At 43.7% G+C, this 16,042-nt stretch overlaps 1 protein-coding gene and 1 long non-coding RNA gene across 2 annotated transcripts in view; both read right to left on the bottom strand.

Annotated features, from left to right (window-relative positions):
- LOC143416083 (uncharacterized) overlaps nucleotides 1-16,042 on the bottom strand; it is a 188,722-nt gene that overhangs the window by 5,254 nt on the left and 167,426 nt on the right. The window lies entirely within an intron of this gene.
- LOC143416035 (uncharacterized) lies at nucleotides 2,431-4,750 on the bottom strand. Its single transcript, XR_013096461.1, has 3 exons — nucleotides 4,640-4,750; nucleotides 3,361-3,488; nucleotides 2,431-2,530 (listed from the first exon to the last, which is right to left on the bottom strand). It is a non-coding gene; the product is annotated as an uncharacterized LOC143416035 (long non-coding RNA).

The following is a 16,042-nucleotide window of genomic DNA, read 5'->3' as shown; positions in this document are numbered from 1 at the left end:
GGTTCATGATGTGTTTGTGGACTGTAGGTTGTTTGGATAGAGATGAGATGTACTCAGCAGTCTGTCTCTAATGTTTAATGAAATGTTCTGAAGATGATAATAACTTGTGATTTTCTTTTGAATGAATCTTTAATCGTGTTGTAGGGCCTCTGACTCTCATGAAGATTTTCACATCAATGTGCTTTTCACAAAGATATTAACAATGAAAATGACGTGCAGCCCTGAACTACTCATGCGTTAACTCAGCGGTTCCCAACCCCCGGGTCACGGACCGGTCCGTGAGTCGTTTGGTACCGGGCCGTGAGAGTCGAGGCTCGGTGTGAAATTGATGGTTGATAGGTTTGTAGCATAAACCTGTTCGCTGGATCGTTCAATCCAGCTACACAGCAAAGCAAGACACGAGTAGTTCTTTATGTTTCTCGTGCACGGGAGAGAACTGGACCAATGCCGTTCCTTCGCTTGACCACAGTCGCTCTCGTCCGTTCCCTCGTAACACTGCTCTTTTATTGAGGTTACATGAATATACATAGGTTCATTAACATACACGTGAACAAAGGTACCAGTCTGTATGTTATGTAGGTGTGTGTGTGTGTGTGTGTGTGTGTGTGTGTGTGTGTGTGTGTGTGTGTGTGTGTGTGTGTGTGACCCCATAAACGACTTCCCTAAACCTGCTGGTCTGGAAGTCCAGCAGTTCATCTAAACAAAAGGCACTTAGACTAAAACAGACATCCTACCACAAAACAATAAGAAGGTAGCACCTCTCCCATGATCCCAGGACGTGGGTGTGAATGCCAGAACACTCTGGAGTCACACAAAGTCTTTAAAGACTACTATCATTACACAATTGGTTCTACACCTCTAAGCATATATGGTTAGATATTCCCCAATAACAATGACAATGATAAAATATAAATCCAACAATGGTTTTCAGGGTTTTTATCGTTAACTTCGTTTCCCTGGGTCTTTCCCGTGTTGTAGTCGTGTGTCTTATTTTGAAAGAAATGTTTACGCGTTACCATAGCGACCAGAGAGCATTAAGGGTGCAGACAGGTGCATCCAACAACATTTTATTTTCCCTTATTTGATTTATGGACCTAACTGTATGAACTGGACTTTGGCTTTAATGCTGCTCCTCTTCATCATTGCTGTGTTGCATTTCCATCATTCTGCTGCTGGATTCACTGCAGGCTTTAACAAACACTCCTTTGGGTCCAGGCCCAGCCACGTGTTTGTAAGCTGCTGTGCTCCTCACAAATAAAGCCTGAAGCAGCTCAGACTGTTAGAAGCAGCACTGAGCCCTGTTACAGTTATAGTGTTAGAGCAGCGGCTGCAGCCTACAGCATTTAAACTAGCTGACAGTAAACACATCAGTCCAGATGTTACCACATTACTTTGTGATGCTGAGAGTTAAAGGAGACTGGCTGATTAAAATCCCATTCCTTACATCACCGTCCTCTGCTCTGACTGCTTTCATTTAATCACAATCAGAATACTTTTTTGATCCCCAGGGGAAATTATTTAGGTTACAGTGCTGCAGCACAAACAGGAACAAAGACACAACACACTAAGTAAGAAATAGCACAATATACACAATATATACATGCATACATATGAGTCACTTATAAGTAACATGTGAGTGCTGGGGTCTATGACAGCAGGCAGGTCTGTATTTATGTCCAGGCTGACATGAACAGCTAGTAGTTCAGGGTTCAACACTCAGGAAAGTGTGTGACCTTCCACACTGACAGAAGATGCTAAACATGACTTTAAACTGTTGTTTGTTAAAGCCTCACAGATCTGAGAGCAGGGCTCAGTGGGTACATGAGCCTTTATACATGAAGGCTTTCTGTTTCCAGGAGAGGAAACATGTGATCCAGCTGTGTTTGGTCACATGGATCTGCTCTGCATGGATCACCTGACTAAAACATGTTGTTATTATTGTTCTTACAGTCTTAAATCGGTACATCAGGTGGGTCACATGACACCCGGGGGTGACAGCAGCATCTTTCCTCTTTAGAAAGCTGCTCTCTGTCCCAGGAGCTGTTGTCACAGTAACAGCAGGAACAGGAAGTCACACGCTCTCTGCTCTGTGATTGGCTGCTTCTTATCTCAGCTTCCTGCAGAGGGTGGGGTCTGCTGATGACGCACAACAACAGAAGTGTGACTTTCACTTCCTGTTTATTGCTGTTGTTCTTAAAGCTCTCAGGCGATGCTGCAGCGCCCCCTGCTGACACAAACTCCTCCCTCTGTCTCAGAGGTCACAGGTCAGCCTGCTGCAGAGGGTCTGCCTGTTCATGGTATTCCTGAGACAGAGCCGAGGCTCAGCGTCAACGCTGGTTTCTGATTGGGTCAGCATGTGCAGGTGACATGGTGTTGGTGTCACCACTACAGACAGCTCAGGTTCAACTGGCTCTTCTTTGATTTGCTTCTATAGCACAAAGGTTGACACCAGTCTGGTCCAGTTAGCATCTGAATCCATAAACGTGTGAGCTCGTCCCACCAGAGGACGTCAGCATCATGGGGATAATGTCTACAGCAGGAAAACACAGGGACAGTTGGGTTTGCTGCACATCTGGAACACACAGTTAGCTCAGATATGTTCATGTCGCTAACACCAATACAGTGACTGAGTGCTCTATAGCAGCTAATGCTAACAACTGTAACACTGCTGTTTGTCATGGTTTTCAGACCAAATGATAACAAAACGTTGGGAAAAGTGAAATATTGGAACATGAAATAATAAATTATTACATTTAAACAACAATAATACAGCTAAATTTCCCCTGTTGGCTCATAAGCTGCTCACCTGGATGCTACATCAGTGCAGTCCTCTCTGAACATTAGATAATCAACACACACACACTTATTGTTGAGAGGCTGACTTCACTAAACTCACAGAAACTCTTAAGAAGCTCCTCAAATGATGACTTTGGAGTTTTGTGTTACTGTCAGTGTATAAAAGCTAGAAAAGGAAGAAAAGCAGGAGAAATGATCAAAGTGCTGCTGTGTGCAGGAAGAACTACAACATGTTAGTGAGAAACACAAACAGGGTGTGAAACACACTCCAGAGGAAACGCTGTGTGCAGGCTGTCTGTGACTTCCTGTATCTCTGCCACAGACTGGGACAGACACCAGTGAAACCAGTCACTGTGGTCATGTGCTTGTAGCCAGCAGCCTGTGATGTGAGGCTGCTTGAGTCAGTCGTCTGCTTCCACCATGTAAACCTTGGTGTCTCCTACATGCACAGATGTTTCCTACAGACTGTGCTGCTCCAGCTGTCACACAGATGTTGAATCAGCAACATCTGCTGTCACGTGCTCCCTGGTCCCACAGATAACAGGCTGCATACAAGAGGCTCACCTCTGCTACCTGCTGCTCCACTCCCCATCGCTGTTTTGGCCACGCCTCCCGTTGGTCAGCAGGTAAAGGTGAAGCCTGGGACATGGAAGCCTTTACAGCAGAGCTTCATGGGCCTGTCCAGCAGCAGGCTGAGGAGAGAAAGGTGACAGAGTTCGCTGTTACAAACAGTTTCTCAGCTTTGATCTAAAAGAGCTTCTTTCCTGTTAAAGCAGCTGAGAGTGAGCACATGTTCTCCCCCTGAGGTTCTCATGACAGAGGAAGAACTCACAGCTGAGGAGGACCAGGATCTCCATCCACTCACAGTCCCTGCAAACAAAACCACCATTTGAACTTTAACATTTGTTGTCAGTTCTTGTGTCACTCAGCACATCTTAGCTGTTCCTCTGAGTTTCTTCTGAAAGTCTTCCTGTGATTGGCTGTTCACAGACACATGACTACATGAATCAGCTCCACATGTTCTCAGCAGCAACATCTGGGCAGCTGTGACAGGTTAAAGACAACATGTTTCTAAGTGCAATTAGAAGAAGAAGCCAGTAAAGACGCGTCTGTGATGCAAAGCAACAGAAGAGCAACGTGAGCCACAGTAAGTGATGGAGGATGAACTGGTCCTGTCTCTGTTGGTGGGCTCGTATACTGGCAGGAAGGAAGCTTCTCTGGGATTTCTCCCTCAGCACCAGTGAAGCCTCTGTTTCTGTCACTATTGTCTCTTTGAACTGTGATTATTTTGTGCTTTCACAGCATTTTCCTGTTTCATGGTGTTTTAGAAGCAGCAGTGTGTGTGAGCTCTCAGGGCCACCGTCCATCCTGTATACTTGTTGTTTGTAGTGTCACCAGTGCAGTGATGACCACAGGGTGGCGCTGTGCTGCATCACAGGCAGCCTGCGCTGGGCCTGTTCCATATAACATATATATCAGATGATGATATGAAAGATCGTTTGTTTCATGGTGTAAAATATGTTACATGGTTGTGATGCTCACTGTAGTGTCTGTATTAAAGTTCTCTCTTTCTCTTATATTTAATATAACCACACTACGGACGCTCGTTAGCAACAACGCCGGCAAAACCATCGCGTGGCTCCGCCGTCCGCTTCTTTATTGTCCACATAAACCTTTCACAATAAAGCTCAAGATCCTATTGAGACTTTTCAAAATAAAAGGAATCACATGAAAGAGCATGCAGAGAGTTTAGGGATGAAAAGCCAAAAAGAGCCGTCAGGGGCTAAAACATGAATGTTACAACAGGCTTTTCCCCGCAGCACGCCGTGTGATAAATACTCACAAAGACTCACAAACGTGTCGTTTCATGCGTCGGTCAAACACTCGACGCCCAGCTGGAAACACTTCAGGGAAGTTCATCTGCCCGAGATTCAGAAAATCGCCATAAACGCTCCATATTCACCTTTACATGGAATATAAAGGGAAAAGAAGAAACACAGTGCTGTGTCAGCGTTAGACATATAGATATATCCTTGCTTTTAATACATTTGAAGGTGGGTGGGAGAGGTGCTTCTCCGCGTAGTCTACGGTCTCTTTGGGATGGGTAAAGCTTTTCCTCACATCACCATGGGTCACTAACAGCTTTGCAGGGTATAGCAGTCTGTACCTGACGCCGGTCATCCCACGTAGTCTTCCTCTCATATTTGCAAATGCGGCTCTGCGTTTCCAACAGAGGGAGGGAAATCTGGGAGGATGTTTATTTTAAAAACCCTTATACATCAGGTTCTTGTTCTCTGCAGCTTTCAGCAGAATTTCCTCACCAATGTGGTAGTAGTGCAATCTCAAGATGATGGGCCGAGGAAGATGACTTTGTTTGGGACGCTGGCGATTCGCTCTATGTGCTCGATCGATGAGTGGCTTCTCCTGGAGAGATAGCGCCTCCGCCAACAGGTGTGAACCAACTCAGTCATCTTGGGTCCCTCTGTGCCTTCTGGTATTCCTGCAGTTCTTAAATGATTCCTCCTGGAGTGCCTCAAGAGCTCCACATCTCTCATCTAACTTCTTTACCTCCGCAGACAAACGCTCCACAGTGGCCTGGAGAGTGGCGATGGTGTCAGAGTGGTTCGAGGCACAGTCCTGCAGTTCAGTCAAAGTGTTATCATGCCTGGCCACGTCGCTTTTTATGTCCGAAATTGAGGGCTGGATGCTCTGGTTCAAGGATGATATCTCGCCTCCTATGGTGGTAGAAATCTCTAATATGCAAGTGTCCAGTGCTAGTTAGTTAGTTCTAGTTCTAGTGGTTAGTGGGGCTTTATTTGATGATTCTAGTGTGTGTTACATTGTTGTCATATTGTTGAGTCGCAGAGCTGTACAGTGTTACAGTTTCTGTAGAGTCTGGTATAAGGAACTCAGATCCCTCTGTGAATAATGTTCACTGAAACTGATCTGTAGTTAATGAACTAGTCAGGATTTACACTAGAGAACGTTTCTGCCATTACATGGCCTGTATTTGTAGAGCGCTTTACTCGTCCCTAAGGACCCCAAAGTGCTTTACACATCCAGTCATCCACCCATCACACACTCACACAAGTTCAGTTTTTCATTGATTATGGTCCCAAGATATTTATATGATTGTACTTGCTCTATTTTCTGACCTTTAATTAAAGTGACTCCGTGCCCATTTTGTTGTTTCCTAAAATCAACAACCATGTCTTTTGTTTTAGATATGTTCAGCTGGAGATAAGACTCCTCCCACCACTGAACAAAGTCATCAATGACTGGGCCGTGGTTAGTTTCACCCTCTTTCAGTAAGCTGACAATAACAGAGTCATCTGCATATTTAATAATGACCCTGTTTTCATGTCTGCCCTGACACATGTTTGTATAGAGAGTGAATAATAAGGGCGATAGGACGCAGCCTTGAGGAGAACCTGTGGAGGAGAACACTGGGTCAGACAGAACCCCATTTATTCTCACTCTTTGTGACCTGTCAGTTAGAAAATCTAAAATCCAGCCCAGCAGGTTTTTCCTGATTTCAAACTGTTCTAAAAGTCTTTTAATTAAAATATGGGGCTGTGTTGTATTAAAAGCCGAAGAAAAATCAATGAAAAGAAGTCTTGCAAAAGTCCCTTTACTCTCTACATGTTTAAGAATCAGATTTAGTAAAGTCAAAAGTGCGTCCTCCACTCCTCTGTTGGGCCTGTATGCAAACTGCATTGGATCCAGCTGACCTTCAGTCTCTTCATAATCACATTTCTGATGATTTTTTCAAAGACTTTCATGACAACTGAAGTGAGGCAACAGGCCTGAAGTCGTTTAGATTTAGGGACAGGAACCACGACTGCTTCTTTGCAAAGAGAGGGCACATGTTGTGTTTGCAAGGATTTGTTAAAAATAACCTGAAATATAGGACTGAGTTCATCAGCACAAGGTTTAATTAGGCGGCCACTAATATTATCAGGACCTGGCTCTTGTTCACATTGACTGTATGAAAGGCCTTTTTAACATCGCTGAGTTCAATGATAAAGTGCTGAGTATCTCTCAGTTTCTGTTTCAGTTCCCAAATATCCTCGCTGAAATCAGAAGAACTAAAACGAGCATAAAACATGTTTAAAGCATTTGAAAATCTCTGTCTGAATTAAAACATCTAAAATGACCTGACTGCTGCTCTGGGGATTTTGAAACCCTGCTATGGTTTTCATACAAGTCCAGGCAGACCCAAAAGTTTTTGCAGCAAATTTGCTTTCAAGAAGGTTTTTGTCTGTTTTGCTTTCAAGATCTCGATTTTCATTTCCTTGGTAGCTGTCTGAAAATCGGTAACAGCCCCTCTTTAAAGGCCTGTCTCTTTTTCCTTAAACAGGATTTGACACTTTTAGTGAGCCATGGCTTATTGTTAGCGTACATTTTAACGCGCTTACGGGGTATAATCATGTCTTTACAAAATACTGCACAGGAGCTAGTAACATCCACCAAAGCGTCGAGATCATCTCCACAAGACTGAAGACGGGGCTGTACGAAGTCACTTTATCTCTACAGGACTGTGAGCTGTCGTCTGTGAGGCGTGAGCGTGTTTGTTTGAACACAGTTCACGGTGGAGAACAGCTGCTGACATAATGTGGATCCCAAGATCCATAACTGGCCTACCTGGGGCTGAAAGTCTCCATAAATGCAGGCGTTTCGGCGGCTACACCGGCTTCCACGAGTGTGACGCTTATTTTGAGAAAATAATAGAATATAAATGTATTTTTATATTTCAATATCACAATAATCTTCCAATGTAGAACTACAAGTTAAAAAAGAAGTAACATAAATCAAATCCACTTCAGCTAAATACTTCTCATTTATTTCCATCTTACATGCTGTGACTGCAGCCATTCCCACATCTCTGTGAATGGGACTCATGGACATGGATCAGTGGTTGTTGATCAATGGTCCTGAGAATCTGCATAATTAAGATGAAGGAACGGAGCTCCCAGCCCATCGTTCCTGCAGCTGCTTTCAGTCTTTATGCAAATGTCCTGTTTGTAAGACTGAAACCTGCAGCTGAGACTGAAGACGTCACCTGATGATGACGACACGTTTCTCCCACAAAACGCTGCGTCCAGATGAACAGAAGCAACAGACTCACTTTCCTGGATGATTGAGATGCATCAAGACTTCATTGTGTGTTACTTCTCATTCAGCACAGACACATTATTCCTGTTAGGTCATGTCAGCTGTCACTCAGTACAAGCACAACTGTGAACAACACAAACTTCTCTTCAATGTGTCACAGAAACACTAAGTGTGAGAGCCTGTATGACACACAGGACAGACTGTAAGCTCTGCTGGCTGCACAGCACTTTGTAGCAGTTTTCCAACATGTCCTCCACCCGTGATGTCAGTGGTGGGACCCCAGTCACAGCACTCAGCACCACCTCCTTTAAATGGATTTTATAGCAGTTCCTCCCGTTACTCGGTGCAACGCTTCTTAAATGTGTTTTTGCAGGATAAAACACAGCAGGTGGTGTAGAGAGGACGTCAGCTGACGGAGCAGAGGGAGGCAGACTGTGGATAAATGACAGAGTGAGAGGAGAGCAACCATGACAGAAGCACAGGTGTGGCAGATAGAAGTGGCTTTATAGACACTTATTGTCAGTCCTCGTGCATGCTGTGGAAATAAGTGTCTGTGTCATGAGGTGACATGTGAGCTTATCTTTGGTCAATAAAGCTGAACGACCAGTTTTCACTTTGCTTGTTACGCTTGTTTAGTGACGTCTGGGTTTCTGTGGAGCCCGAATTTTGATGAGTTCTGGTGAAATCATCTGAGATCATCTGAGCATCGGTGAAGAGTCAGCAGAGAAAGTGTGGGACAGAAGTTTGCTTTGGACACATGGACTGAAATCAAAAAGTAACAAACAGGATTTCCAATGGACAGTATGGAGAAGTGAAAGTACACAAAGGCTGTGCTGGAACACGTGTGTTACACTTTTTGACAGCTGAGAACAAAACACAATATTTTGCATCATCTCTGCAGTGTCTCTTCTTTCCTCTGCTGTTGTGCTTTTAGCTCCAAACTGTTTCAAATGGTTTGTCAGCAAGCTGACCTCTGACCTCTGCAGTACTAACTCCTGACCCGTACAAAGAGCGGGCGTTTCTGACCTTTGACCTGCAGCTGTATGTCTCTCAGTCTCAGTTCTTCTCTCCGTCACTGATGGAGCAGGTGTAGTTGCTGCTGACAGTCAGTCGTTTGTTTTCTCAGAGTGAGGCTGAAGTCTGAACTGTTCAGAGCATCAGGTCTCATCAACGTGCGCTGCTGTAACGCCGCTTTGTCCTCTGAGATCACCAGGTATGAAACCTGAGTGCTGACAGAGCAGCATGTTCCCCCTCATTCACCTCCACCACCACAGCCAAGGCATGCTGGGAAACTGAGGACACACAGACGGAGAACTGAAGTGTCTGCTGTGTGTTCATCTCAGAGTCCTCACAGGTGACACATTAGCTCCAGAACACCAAGCCAGGTGTTTGAAGCCTGACAGGGATTCTTCCCATCCAGAGGGAGGATTTAGCTGCACAACAATGAACATTAGTGTGTAGTTTAGAAACACAGACTGTGCCTGCACTGCATCTAGTGAAGAAAAGTGTTACTGCCAGAGAACCAGGCTCCTTTAAAGCAGCTGATATTAAGGTTGAAAAATCAACAATAAGCTGATGTAATCAACGTTTCACAAAATGGTCAGCAGCTAAAATCTGGAGCCGTTCTTTGGTGGTAATTAACAGTTTGTTCTTGTTAGCTAATTATGTCATTAAAGGTAGCAGCAGAAGCCTTGTGTTGAAAGCCCATTCACTCACACATTCACACAGTATGTGTGTGTCTGTGTTACACTGTGGACATCCCTTCTGTTGGAGTGCCATCTTGTGGCAGGTTTAAGAAATGTTCTTCTTGTAAATCCAAACTGATGCACCTCCATAGCAGACTGTGGAGGCTTTCAGTGACATGAAGACTTGATTTATACTGTCATATTCTCCTGTTACACAAAGCACAGCACGCTGAACATGGATGAACTGAAACTCCCAGCATCTGACTGAGGAAAAGCACAAATCATTCTCACACTGACTCCTGCTTGATTTTAGATTTGCTTTCAAATCCTCACACTTTCATATGAAGCACTAAATGGGCTCCAGACTGTTTATCTCAGCTTCCTGTCAAACACACTGCTGCTCACACCGAGGCTCAGTTGACTCCTCCAGCCTGGCTTAACCTGCTGTCTGTTAAAAACAGTCCCACACTCCTCTGTTTAATCCTTCTGATCAGACTCTTTGATTTTGTATTGTTTTTACCTGAAGTTGTGTTTTTGACATGGTTCTGTCTGTGAAATAAAGCTCACACACACACTGCTACAGTCCTTCATACACTTAGAAACGAAGCTGCTCCTTTCCTCAGTGCTGACACATAAAGAAGAGTTGGTTTTATATCCAACACGTCTCTGTTCCAGAAAACAGCTTCAGCAGCCTCTGAGTCTGAACTTGGAGTTGGTTATAAGCCACAGGCCTGTGTGCACAGCAATGAGGAAATATAATGCAGTAAGTGAAACATGGATGTGTGGAACAGATTATCCCAAAGGTTGATTCTGTTCATCTGGACGTTCTCAGTGAAACATTTGGTCTCTCGGTCAGGTGACTCCTTTAGTCTCAGCTGACTGCAGCTTTCCAAACCTTTGTCACTGGATCACTCACTTCATCTCCAACGTGTCCCTGACACAGACAGCTGGAGCCGTTACAGCAAAATCATTGATCATCGTTTTTAGAACATTAGCTGGTGTTGGTGGGCAGGCTAGCAGTGCTAATTGTTAGCACTAGTTCTGCTGCTCTCCCTTTGTCTCTGTTATTGTTGGTCTTTAGTGAACAATAGAAAGTGTCTTCATGAGACTGTTGCCTAATGTTCAAATGTAGATAACACCACCTGCACCAACCTGTTACACAGCACAACCCTCTGGTGTAGCTTTGGCTGGAGCACATATTGGCAGCTCCAGTGACATCACCACTCCATGGTGACATCATCTCTACAGACTGTGGCTGTTACATATCCTCACCTGGTAATAATAAGACTGTCCTCAGCTGCACACAGCTCCAAGATGAACAAACTGAAGTAAATACAAATTAGAGTTACGATAGATTGAAATCTTGTAATCAGAGCTAATTCTTAGTGAAACTCTCACAACATCATATCATGATCCTGGGTTAGTGTCTCGGTCTCAGATCACAACATCAGCACAGGCTTGGCTTGGGTGAGGTATTGAGTGGTTCTTGTCCATGACAGCTGCAGGTACAGTGCCATCAGCCATGCTGCACCACATGTCTGCCCAGGAACATTAGTGTGGCTGAGTCTCATGTAAACATTGTGCTAAAGTGGTGGGAAAGTGGCTGCAAGCTGGCTGCACTGTGTCCAATACTCTCAGTATGATATCCACAAACCTCTGAGTGTCACAGAGTGGGCCTGTGCTCAGCTCACTGTGCCCCATTCAATTCTACTTGCATAGTTTTACAAGTAAAATTAAAAGTTGCTCAATGATAAGTTATTGTAGTAACAACTAAGTCCATGGTCATTATTTGTTAATAGTAGCTTAAAGCTTCTGCACCAATCATGGAGCACCAGGTTTAGAGCATGTGGATCTACAAAAGTAAGTCCCAGTAAGATGGGCTGAGCCTTACATACTAGAAGAAACATGTCATTCCCAGCAGATGAAGCGCCCTTTAAAGCAGGATCTCACTTTAAACCTAAAGAACTTGCTATGAGCATGCAGTGCATTCATGGTTATTATTCATACGATTGTGGGGAGCTAATAAAGTGCAACTATCACATTACATTTTATTATTAAATTGTTGTTAACAATCCCTTCACTTCTGCTTATCTAATTCATGGTTGCAGGATGGCTGACAGCTTCCATTAGGCAGGAGGTAATGTCCATTCTGGCCACAGTGCAACCCACAATGTGTAACTGACACTATTATATTGCATTATGTCACATTGTTACATCTTTTTTAATAAATGATGACAGTCAGCTGAATTTGCTGCCCCCTTGGTGGAGGACATCAGGATCAGCAGCTGCTGCTCCATCACAAACACCACAGAAGAAGAACAACACTGGATCAAATTATCTGGACGTGTTTGACAGGGACAGTGTTCATGTTCATGGACATCAGGACAAAAACAGACGATGGAAACCTGCCAGATTTGAGCTAAACTGCTCCTTTCCATGTGTAGTCCCTGGGAGGTCACATGACCAACAAAGACACACAAGCTGTGTCCCAAAACGTCGGCTGCATCCTCCGGAGGCCGCATTTGAAGGCCGATGACGTCACAGCCAGGCGACGAAGGCTGTCCCGATTCCTTGACTCCTTCAAATGCGTCCTTCATTCCCCCGAGTTTGAAGGATGGGTCGGGTGTGTCCTTCGTGGCCCACCATATCCCAGAATTCATAGCGCAGCCCAGCCAAATTTCAGCTGCCAACAATGGCGGCCGCTACTAAGTTTTAAAATTTAACGAGGGAGTACTACTTACTTACAATGAATTCCTTACACTATATAATTTTCCCGTCAGTGTTGGGGAATTCTCAATGGTGCTTGGTGCCATACCCTCAGGGACTTTAATGTTATATAAAAACACTGACAGCTCAATATCTGCCTCAGTCACTCTCCCTGATCCAGCTGAGTCAGCAGTGGGAAAAATCTGCTTTTCACAGGAACTTGGTAACAGCAATAAGAGAATACGTAGTTTATTCCAAGAAGATATCATGTCTCTCCCATATATAGAATATCTTACTGGAACCGACATGTTCCAGATATCACCTGGAAGACAGTCTGGATGATCCCATAAATATCTAATTGTGAACAAGGTGAAGGAAATCTCATATAAAATTCTTCATAAATGTGACCCAGCCAGTCACTATATGGTAACATTTAAAAGAGACATAAATACTAATTGAACTTTCTGTGGGGATCATCCAGAAACTGTGGCACATCTCTTTTGGTTCCTCTACACAGAGATTCTGGAAGAATTTAGCAGTTTTGTTATTGTCCATATTTTAAGGGAGTTTTCTTTACGATGGGAAAATGTTTTATTCTTTTTCTTTAAGTTCCCCAGGAAGAATGATAAATGTTTTTTATAAAAAATTTGTTAATACCTTTACCTATTTTATATCCATAAATGTAAGTTTATTAATAAAACACCATATTTCTGCCTTTTTATAAGGATATGAATTGTACATACGATCAATTTCAGACTCAACCAACAAAAAGCCTCTCAGAACAATATTTATATGTTGATTTTTTTCGCCTACTCATATCATCATTTTTTTACTCCTGGTTCTGTATGTTCATGTTCTGTTCTTTTGTAAACTTCATCTGTTTGTATGTTGTATACTCATTGTGTTTCAATAAAGTTCGATTTAAAAAAAGGTACGTTCTAAACGAAGCTTCAGACGTCACTGATCACGTGACTCTGGCCAAACGAATCAAGCCTCGACACGGTGCTTCTGAATAGTGATGTGCGATACCACTGATTTTCTTTCCGATCCGATACCAAGTAATATTCAGGGTGGTATCGGCGATACTGATCCGATACCGATACTTTGTACAAAAACTTATTTTATTTATTGTATCTCAAATTATAGCGTCATAATGATTACAGGACATCAGATTATTTGTTCTTATCACTTAATAATGCAGGGTTCTTCATATAGAAATAAAAAAAATGAAGTTGTGCTATTTGAACACCTTGCCTGCCTGCAGCACTAAAGGACTCTGTGAGAGACGTCTGTCTCGCCCTAGCAGCACCTGACTCTCTCCTCCTCTTCAGTTCACCTCAACATACGCTCGTCATATTCTGTGATATGATTTACTCTGAGGTGTTTGACAAGGTTAGTGATGTTGCCACAACCATACATGCCAGCCCTCCCGATTTTTCCGAGAGAATACCGAATTTCAGTGCCCTCCCGAAAATCTCCCGGAGCCACCATTCTCCCAAATTTCGACCGATTTTCTAGGACAACAAAATTGAAAAATCATATTGCAGAATTCATAGCGGGCCCAGCCAATTCCAGTTTCCAACACTGGCAGCAGCAACTTAGTTTTAATATTACTCTTATTTCTCTTTTTGGGTCGCAAAAAAACTTTTAACATATTTTCAGGTGAGAATGTAGCTGTGTGAACTTCAAATATCTGAGCCGACTGATCGTCTTCAACCCACCCCCCTCTTTCCCTATTCGGGTTAAACATGATATATAAGTCACTTTGATAACTTAAAAATGTTATTGTTTGGCTTTTTCAGTGTTTCGTTTGTTCGTGAGTAAATCGGTTTGGCTGAGATTAAAGTTATTAGATTTGATTAAATTAAATTTGACTTTATTAATCCTTCGGAAGGGTTCCTCCGTGGTTTTCACACAGCTGAATAAACGTCAAACAGAAAATGGTTAAACATAAGTGTGAGACGGTCGAGAGTTTACGTCAGTTCCCGGTTATATTTTAGACAGCAAGGAGCAGACGGCTGAGTTTCACTCCACCGAGGGAGCTCGTGACGTACTACCCGGCTTTCTTTAGACCGCGAAGGCCGGGTCCTCCTCTGAATTTGGACACTCCCGCTGTTTCCGGGCCGGCCAATAATAACGGTGACATTTAACGTATTTTATCCGATAAATAAACCCTGTAAAATGTATTCCCCCCCCCCCCCCAACAGCCCTTTTGAATGTCTCCCTAGTATGGCCACAACACCTCACTCTTGGAGCACTTTTTTTGCCACATGTATTGCAAACCACGTCTCAGCTGTGTGTGGAGGTAAAATACATCCGCACATGACTTCAATTACGCTCAGCCATTGTTGCGAGTGCGCACGCCAAGGGGCTGCGAGACATTTATACAGCCGTATTTCGCACATGACTATGAAAGGCGGAAGAGAAAGTAGTTCCTTTGAATGTAGACAATCCGAATGTTATAGTTTCTTTCCACTGTGTTGCTGTTAATGATAAACTACAAATTAACCCTAAATTACTAAAATATTGATATTTTAATGTGAGAATCGATTCTAGAACATAAATGATTGGTATCGGAGGAATCGATATTTCAGGATCGATCCGCACATCACTACTTCTGAAGCAGCGCGTTGATCTTTCTGACACACGCACCGGAGCGTCAGCTTCAAGCGGACCATCACTACGTCTCACATCTAAAGGTGTCAAGGTAACTTTGAACTGAGTTCAGTCAATCTGGAGTTTTTCCAAGTTTTCTGTTGCTCTCTGTGAGAGAAGAGCGTTAAAGGCGGGGCTCTCCAGAGTCCAGCAAAACAGGAAACCACAGCTGGGTGTGTGTAAGTGTGCAAACCAATAGAATGCATCGTGGTGGGGGGGCATCACGAGCATTGGCAAGAAAAAAAAAAAAAATCGGTCGTACCCATGCTTCCCCGACGTCATGCCAGCGCATATTGGGAAATTCGTAGGCACCGATCGGTTTTCTATCAGCCATTTGCTGGGAGTAAGGGCGCCCTCCGTTTGCGAGGTGCGCCTGCTGCTGGCGGCACAGGGAGGAGAGGGCGGGGCGGCGGGGAGTCTCTGGCTGGCTGGAGCGGCATCTAATAACCAACTCGCAAAACAAAATAAAAACAACAAACAGATATTATGATACAGACTTATAATCTGCACCCATGTTTTTTCTACATTCTATAAAGTGAGCGCGAGAGCCCTCGGTGCGCCTGCGCGCTGCTGAAGTCAAAGTAAACTTTATTGTCATCTCCGCTACAGACAGTCCAGCATATCCGGTTGTTCAGCTGACGTCACTAGCCGTGTCTGGGCCTAAACTCCGCTGCAGGTCCACATATCAAACGATCACTATGGCATTACTGAGAGTTGAAAAACTGTCTAAAGTCTTTCATCTTTAATAAAATGATCAGCGTTCTGATCTACCAGGTGTAACAATTGAGTTTAACATCCAGGCATCCATGAAAACGGAATTTATGACATTTAACGGAGTTAGAAGTTAGCAGGGAGTTAGCTCGCCAGCTTCTATCTAAATACAATATAGCATGTCCTGACTGCGGGGTTTTGGAAACAAATTCAAACGTACAACTCTGTTATCACTTCCAGCATAAATGAAGACAGAAAACTAAACAGCAGTGACGTTTGTAGGGTTACTGAAGTTGGGCTAGCTGGTATATAATGATGTGCTACGTGACCGCTAGCGACACTGCTATGTTAGCATAATATAAACAAGCTAACTT

Source organism: Maylandia zebra, unplaced genomic scaffold, assembly GCF_041146795.1.
Source record: "Maylandia zebra isolate NMK-2024a unplaced genomic scaffold, Mzebra_GT3a scaffold11, whole genome shotgun sequence".
Taxonomy (NCBI): Eukaryota; Metazoa; Chordata; class Actinopteri; order Cichliformes; family Cichlidae; genus Maylandia; species Maylandia zebra.
This window is presented reverse-complemented; position numbering and strand designations above follow the sequence as displayed.